This window comes from Sceloporus undulatus, chromosome 1 (genome assembly GCF_019175285.1).
Source record: "Sceloporus undulatus isolate JIND9_A2432 ecotype Alabama chromosome 1, SceUnd_v1.1, whole genome shotgun sequence".
In the NCBI taxonomy this organism is placed as follows: Eukaryota; Metazoa; Chordata; class Lepidosauria; order Squamata; family Phrynosomatidae; genus Sceloporus; species Sceloporus undulatus.
The window spans coordinates 200987713-200995337 of NC_056522.1; the positions used below are offsets into that span (position 1 = coordinate 200987713).

The following is a 7625-nucleotide window of genomic DNA, read 5'->3' on the forward strand; positions in this document are numbered from 1 at the left end:
ATGTGCAGAAATTAACACTACACACACACACACACACACACACACACACACGTGCACAAGTGGTCTTAAGCAATCCTCGTAGGAAAGAACTGATAAGAGAGGAACTCCATCTCTCTCTCTCTCTCTCTCTCTCTTTTGTTTTTAAGCAAATACATTTCTACTGTATATTTGTTTTACGAATCATTGGTGCTATACAGACCACCCAAAAAGGGCAGTCTGCCGGCGGCTTGTTTTGCCGTGTGAGGAAGCCGCAGCAGACAAACCGTGCAGCTTCCTCACGTGGCAAAAAGAACCCTCAAAAAGCGGGGGGGTTTCTGCGGCACTCATGACGTCGCAGTGCGCCAATGGCGCACTCGCAACATGACAAGGGGGCGCGACATGCAGACACTATGCATCCATCACGTCGTAATGGCAACGCACATGTAGACAGGGCACCGCCATTTTGCCGCCACCAGTACATACTAGGCTAACCCTAGTACATACTAGGGTTAGGGAGCATCTGAACGGTGCGCGCTCCCTAACCCTACTGCCACCACCATGCTACATTTTGCCGGTCTGTATCCCACCATTGACACCTAACTAGTGATGGATCCCATGATTTATAAGCACGTTATTCATCAGTGTCTAGTACTGTACAGGGTATGCAAACAAGCCAAAATGCTAGCCAAAAAAAAAAAAAAAATGCAATCCCTCTACATGAGCCATGTCGGGAGGCCCTCCTGATGTTGTTGGATTGCAAATCCCACCAGCCCTCACAAACATACCCAAAAGTGAGAGATGATCTGCAATCCAACAGGATCTAGAGGAGCCTCATTCCCCATGCCTGCCTTCTCTGTCTGCAGGTGTGCTCCTTCCTAATCCACCAAGGTCAGCCAAGCTGTGAAGTTCTGAGCACATTCTGACAGAAGGCAAAGGGCAAAGCTTTCTAGGCGGCACTTTGAAACAAGCCATGACAAGGGGCATAGAAAGGGCAGTCACTGCCTCAAGTCTGCCAGCAGCAGTAAGCAGCTCCCATTTGATGGCTTCAGGTGAATCTTATCCCAATGCATAATTCAAGCTCTGTCCTGGAAATGATTTGTGCCAGCCCAACATATAGTCAGAGGGTTTCTGTTTGTAAAAGGACACCAAGGAACCAGCCAGGGAATATGCTGGAAAGGAGTAAAGTAACCTCTTTGAACATCTAACGGTTGTACCATATAAATGTCTTGAAGAGCCTTCAAGTTGCAGTTTTCAAAGGAGTGTAGGGCCCATTTCTACCTTTAAAGTACTAAAATGGTGTTGAGAAAAACAGCTTGAAGGATCTTAGAAGATGTTTCAGAATCTCACTCGTATCATCCTATCATTGGTTTTCCTTCTTTTTCTCAAGAGTGTGCAGCCACATACTAAACAGTCAGACTCAACATACCCACTGACAGTGGTGGCACAACCTTGCTACAAAGAATAAAATTCTCCTTTTCCACTCACCTGCTTTGCTTAATATTCAGCTCCCAAACTTGCTGTCAGGTTGGCCGTAATAAAATTGCCTTGATGTAGAAGATTATATAACTGTGGGCTCCATTTGCACCTTTGTTTTGGTATGGTCATTCATTAGCTCACACAGTAAAGGGCAACCAGCTCCTGGAAGCAGCAGTTGTCTCTTTTCCTTTTTCCTTTTTCCTTTTGTCAGAAACCTAGGGAAGAGCCATAAAAATGTGGCCTTGCATGATTCCTACACCTATGAAACAAAGCAAGGGCAGGTTTAGTAACAGCTATTAACTCAGATAGGTAAATGGAACATGCATGTGTGAACTCAGTACATCTGTAAATTCAGATGCTGAAGTCAAAGCAGGGAATGCTGTCACCTCTATATTTGAAAGAAAATTGATGAACCTTTAATCTGAGCCAGCAGGGATCTTGTTTTCAGCCAGCAAGTGTTGGGAACAGCGTCATTAATTTAAGAAAAGCACAATGCCTTCTATAGCAAAGGATTTATGAATGCCACCTTTATTCTCATGCCCCCAACCCACCCCTTTCAGCTAATGTGAAAGAACAAATAATGTTGCTTAAGGCTAAAAGGATTTTATATAGTATAAAACTCACTAAATATGTACAAAAATTAACTAAACATAAATCACAAGCATGTTGTCCTTTAGCTACATCTCTTACACATAATTTGACTTCAACAGGCTCCACTTTGCCTAACACCCTCTGAGGGGCAGCTTCAGCTTTTTTAGGAATGGAGTTTCCTATCACTAATGTACATATACCTTACAACAGTTGTGCAACTTCCACATTTTACAGAAGAGGGATGTCTTTATTATTATCTTTCTATTGCCCTGTTCCTAAGAACTTGTGCAACTTAAGCATAAAGCTGAAGAGAAAAGAGAAAATACACCATCTAGTGCTGAAAGCAGATAGTGCCATATTATTGAGGGGGGGGGGGCGACCAAGTTCAAGTCTGACTGCATCTGCACTGCAGAAATAATGCAGGTTGACACCACTTTAGACTGCCATGGCTCAATGCTATGACATTCTGGGATTTGCAGTTTTATGATATAGTCTTATTTTTAAAATTTAAAAATGTAAATTTTAATGATGAATGTAAATAGAGGAAATGTTAACAACACATAAAGCAATTAAATAGAAGATAGGGGAAGGAGACAGAGGCCTGGTAACAGACGAAACAAAAAAAGCAGCTTCCGGCCACTTTGAGGGCATGGTGTTTAGACAGCGCATGTAACCAAAGTGGCCCAAAGCTGCTCTGATGCCACGCACCAGTCCTTTGGACCATAGTAAAAGGAGCTAGGATAATCTGGCTCCTGGCAGCACGGGTAGCCCGTTTTCAGAGTAGGTTATGCAGTCACCATGGTCCCGGCCTGCTTGTGGCTGGAACAGCCTCGGGTCACTCCTTCTCAGCCATCTTTTCTAGGCCAGAGGAAACAGGACACTATAGAAGGAGGGATTATATGAATATTGCCAACAATATAGGAGGAGAAAGCAACTTTGAGAAAGGTCAAGAAGATATAAAGGGGGAGAGAGAGACAGAGGAGAACAGGGACAGGATTCAAAACTGTCCTGCAAACAATAACAGGATTCATAAAATCAGGGATCATTTTGGGGGGTAATATAATTAATGTTCAATTACAATTACAATAACTTTATTACAGCCATTTTGCCAGCACAATAATTAATGTTCAACATTTTGGCAAGAGCATTTTGGTCAGAAACACAGTTTAGTCTTTAAAAAAAAACGCAGAGATATATGCATGTCCAACATGGAAGCTTTAAAAAGAAACACATTGGCCCAGTCCAGTCCGGCGCTTTGCGCCGACCTGGCCACATACTAGGGTTGCATGGGGGCAGACCATCCGCATGCCCCGCAACCCTAGTACGTGGTGGCGGCATCATCATGGCAGCCTCCCGTCCACAAGGGGCCTGCCATGATAATGTCACACACGGCACATGCGTGATGTCTCTGCACTGCCCCAGGCGGCCCCTGTCTCCCATGGCTGCGGCTCCCTGGGTGTCCAGGGGCATGAAGCCCCAAGGACACCCCTTTTCCGCTTCTCCGTGGCCCGGAAAAATTCTGGAATGGGGCCGCAGGGCTGCCAGTGAGGCTGCCCTGCCCACAACCCAGAGAAAAAGGGGGCATCACAAACCCACCTCTTTGGGACAGTCTGTGCCGCACCATTGTTCCCCTTAGGAATAGAATTACTTTGACTATTATTCCAAATATAAAACTCTATGCAAATAGGATTTAAAATGAAATAACCCCAGTTAAGAAATCATCTGTACAAGTATGTAGGGATGTTGTTAATTTCAGCATCAGGGTTTTTTAAATAGGTGCAAAATGTAATTTTTTTTTCATTTTAGTACAAATGTTAGGCTATGCTTGTTTATACTTTTTTTTATAAAAAATCCAAACTTGGTTATCTATTTCTTCAGGTGTTTCAACTATCCAGATGTCAAAGAGGAGCAAAGGCCACTACCATTCACTCATGGCTTTACAAATGTAGCGCCTTAATATGGGCATGAAACTGTTTTAACCCTTACTAGCAAAGGTCGGGGGGGGGGGGGGGGCTGGTACTTTTTTGGAACTCTTATTGCTACCCAATGGTCATTTGCACAAAACTAAGATGGCATCCAATGTGGAGCAACATTTAATGCAATCCTTGCTCACAGTGGGAGTCTTCTCATGTTGCTTTTAGTTTTCCTATAACAAAGAATATCTTAGGTGTCTCCAATGTGATGTGAAAGTGAAGTGCTTTTTCTTCCTATTTCTTTCCTAAGATTTCTTTCTCTCTTATTGTCTTTCAGATAGAGAACATCCTGAAAAAATGGACAGTAATCATGAGGAGCATTGGAGGAAGAGGGAGGAGGCAAAGCCAAGAGGGCCCCCCTCCTCTTCTGCTGCCTTGGCTTCTTCCTCAAGGAGAGAGCCATGGCAGTGAAGAAGAAGCAGTTGGCACTGGCGGCAGCACTGCACCCTTCAGCAGCTGGAGGAGAACCCAATCAATGTCACCCCTCTTCTGAGGTGTCACCCAATGTGATTCGCACCCCCTAGTGACGTCACTGGTCCAAACATATAACAGTGTACAAGATTTTGCTTTGACAGTTATACAATTTAAAAGTTAGTTCTTATCATTTCCTAAATCTCACACAATCCATGAATTCCTTTGGGGTCCTTAGGTAACCCGCTAATTTTTCAAGGTTTTCTGTGGTCTGTTTTTTATCTCTTACTCAAAACGATTTTAATAGATTTTGACTACATCAAAAACCTCCAAGGCTTTGAAGAGGATGGTAAATAAACACTATAAAGGTTCCATACCAACCTTGGATTCACTTTTAGAATAATGCTGCAGGCCTGTTTTCTTTTTATGGCAAACAATTCACCTTCTGTAGTGGGAAAGAAAAAGAAAAAAAAAGAATTCAGACCTCAGAGGTTGACATTTCCTTAACCCAAATGAAAACAACATTTGCTGGAAAAAGCAATAAGATCTAAGACAAATGTAAATGTGTATATATAGCCACTATGAAATAATTTTTAAAATTTTATGATGTCTCATTTAGGGATAAGAAGTGAAATAATATCACCATTAAAATGCACACAAATTAAATGTTGGCAATAGTCACTCAGAAAACAGTGGGATGATTAATATTTATTTCATCATTCTTCAGCATATACTTCATATTTCTGATGCTCCCTGGCATGATTTTCCCTTCATCGCCTTCATCCTACAAATGAACATGTTATGTTTATGTGTGCAATTCAATTACAAAGAAATAGAAAATGGTGTCTGAAATCAATAGTCTATTACAGTACTGCTATGGCTGGCCATTTCAGCTCTAGTTAGCGTACTGAAATATAAGCCTATGCTGCATGTTTGTAAGAACCAAAGTACCAGAGCAAAATTCGTATTTTTTCACCAATAGCCTTTCTTGCATACCATTCTATGACATCCCTATTTCTCTGGGTACATTGTTAGAAATAGAAGAGCTCAGCCCACACAGGAAGAGCACCAAAGCTAGTCAAACTACAGCTCATGGGAGTCATGTAGATTCCAAGCGTTTGTAAAGAATGAATTAATTCATTTCCCACAATATCTATTGTTGTTGTTGCGTGCTTTCAAGTCATTTCTAACTTATGGCAACCCTACAGCAAACCTATCACAGGGTTTTCTTGGCAGGTTTTTTCAGAGGGGTTTGCCATTGCCATCCTCAGAGGCTAAGAGAGTGTAAGTTGCCTAGAGTCACCCAGTCTGTTTCATTCCTGAGCAAGGATTTGAATCCTATTCTCCATAGTCATAGTCCAATGCTCAAACCATTGGATTTAAAATTAAGAGAACATGAAGACCAGCCTATTCATCACATGTCATTTATTTCAGTTGTTCACACAGAAATCCATCCCCCCCCCTTCACACACACACACAAACAACTGCAGAAACTGGAAACGCCAATAGACTTCAACTGAACATTAGAAGGAACTTGTTGACAGTAAGAGTTCAGCAATGGAATAAATTGCCTAGAAATGTAGTGGGTTCTCCTTCTGTGGATTTTTTTTTAAAAAAGGCTAGATAGCTACCTGCTGGGGATACTTTAGCTGGAGATACTGCAATTAAGCAGGGGGTTGAACGAGATGGTCCATAAGAGCTCTTCCAATTGTATGATTCTAGGGGATTATCCACATGGGCCAAAAGACCTGGGTCCCCTCAGCTTAATGTTATCTAGTCCAAACAACACAGGCAAAGCAACAGGGCCAATATTGGACTTGATCCTGCCAGACCAGATGTGGATCTGGATGATCCAACTTGACCCCAGTTGATACCACAAAGTAATTTACCCCTTATTTTCTGTGGAGTTTCCAGGAACCTCCATAGCAAACCCAGATTGTTCACACTGCCACATTCTCCTTACCTTGCTGTGCATTGCTCTGACTGAGAAGCCATCCCCCGCGTCACTGCATCTGATATGGAAATGGGGTGCCTGGCCATATGGGTGCATCCAGGCACCCAGTTTCTGTGTCAGACATGGCAGGAGGAAGCTTCTCCATTTGAGTGACACATGACAAGGTAAAGAATATGCACCTGTACTGGATCCAAGATCCAATATTGCACACCTCATGGTTGGTGTCAATGTGCTATATATTTGCTTGGTTGGACAGATACTGGACAACATGCTGAGTCTTGACACATTACTCTTCTAGTTCAACTAGCTTATGCAGCAGTGCTCTCAGATCTGGAGCAGAATTCCCAAAAAGCAGATGAAAAGGTTAATTAATTTGCTAGCAAAGCACTATTCCATAGAAGGCTACCATTAAAAGTTTCGGAAACCAAATTGAATAAATGGCAAGAAATATCAAATACATATTGTAATAGAGGGGAAAGAACCAAACTAAATAAACAACTTTGGTATAAATCACAAAAAAGAGGGAGGGTTGGACCTTCCCAATATAAGAAGGTATTATGAGGCTAATCAACTGAGATATGTGATAGAAGGTATGTTAGGTGCGACAGATTTAGAATGGTTAGAATTAGATACAGAGGAAGTAAATATGAGAATATGGAATATTTTTAGGGAGTTTACTAAGAAAGAAATTAAGATAATTGGAAATCCACTTATGAAAAATATATTAGAAATATGGAGTAAATATAAAAAAGAGTTAATGACTGAAGATTCAATAACACCAATAATAATGGAAAAGAAATTTCCAAAGAACTTGAGAGGATTGTTAGGAGAAGGAGGTATATACAGGGAGGAAGGGCTTATGGCTGGAAGGCGCATATTGCTCCAGAAGGGCCTGAAGGCTCCCCTGGAACTCCTGCAGCTGCTTTCTCGTGGCCATAACCCTCTGCTCCAGTCGGTGAGCTGCAAGGAAAGAACAAGGGAAGCGATTGGTTAGGAGACAGATATGTAGCCAATCACAAAGGGGAATGGACAGGATCCCCTTGCCCCTCCTTATCCTCTGCTGACTACACAGAGGCATACCTCTTTCTGTCCAACTGTTAGCTTCACCTATTGCTTGTCCTGTCACAGTGGGCAAACAAGCATGGCAGGATGTCCCTTTCCCATGCCATGGCTGAATCTGGATCCAACCATTGTCAACTGCTGTGAGGATTGGGTCACCTGTCAGGTCACCAGTGCTAGAG

The 7625-nt window shown here is 42.4% G+C and overlaps 1 long non-coding RNA gene across 1 annotated transcript in view; it reads right to left on the reverse strand.

Annotated features, from left to right (window-relative positions):
- The window catches only part of LOC121928662, a 30799-nt gene extending 23831 nt beyond the window's left edge, over nt 1-6968 (reverse strand). The window contains exons 1-2 of the long non-coding RNA XR_006103543.1: nt 4812-6968; nt 1465-1714 (exon numbers count right to left, since the gene is read on the reverse strand). This is a non-coding gene — a long non-coding RNA (uncharacterized LOC121928662). The remainder of the gene's footprint in view (nt 1-1464; nt 1715-4811) is intronic.
- Nucleotides 6969-7625: the final 657 nt, after the last annotated feature.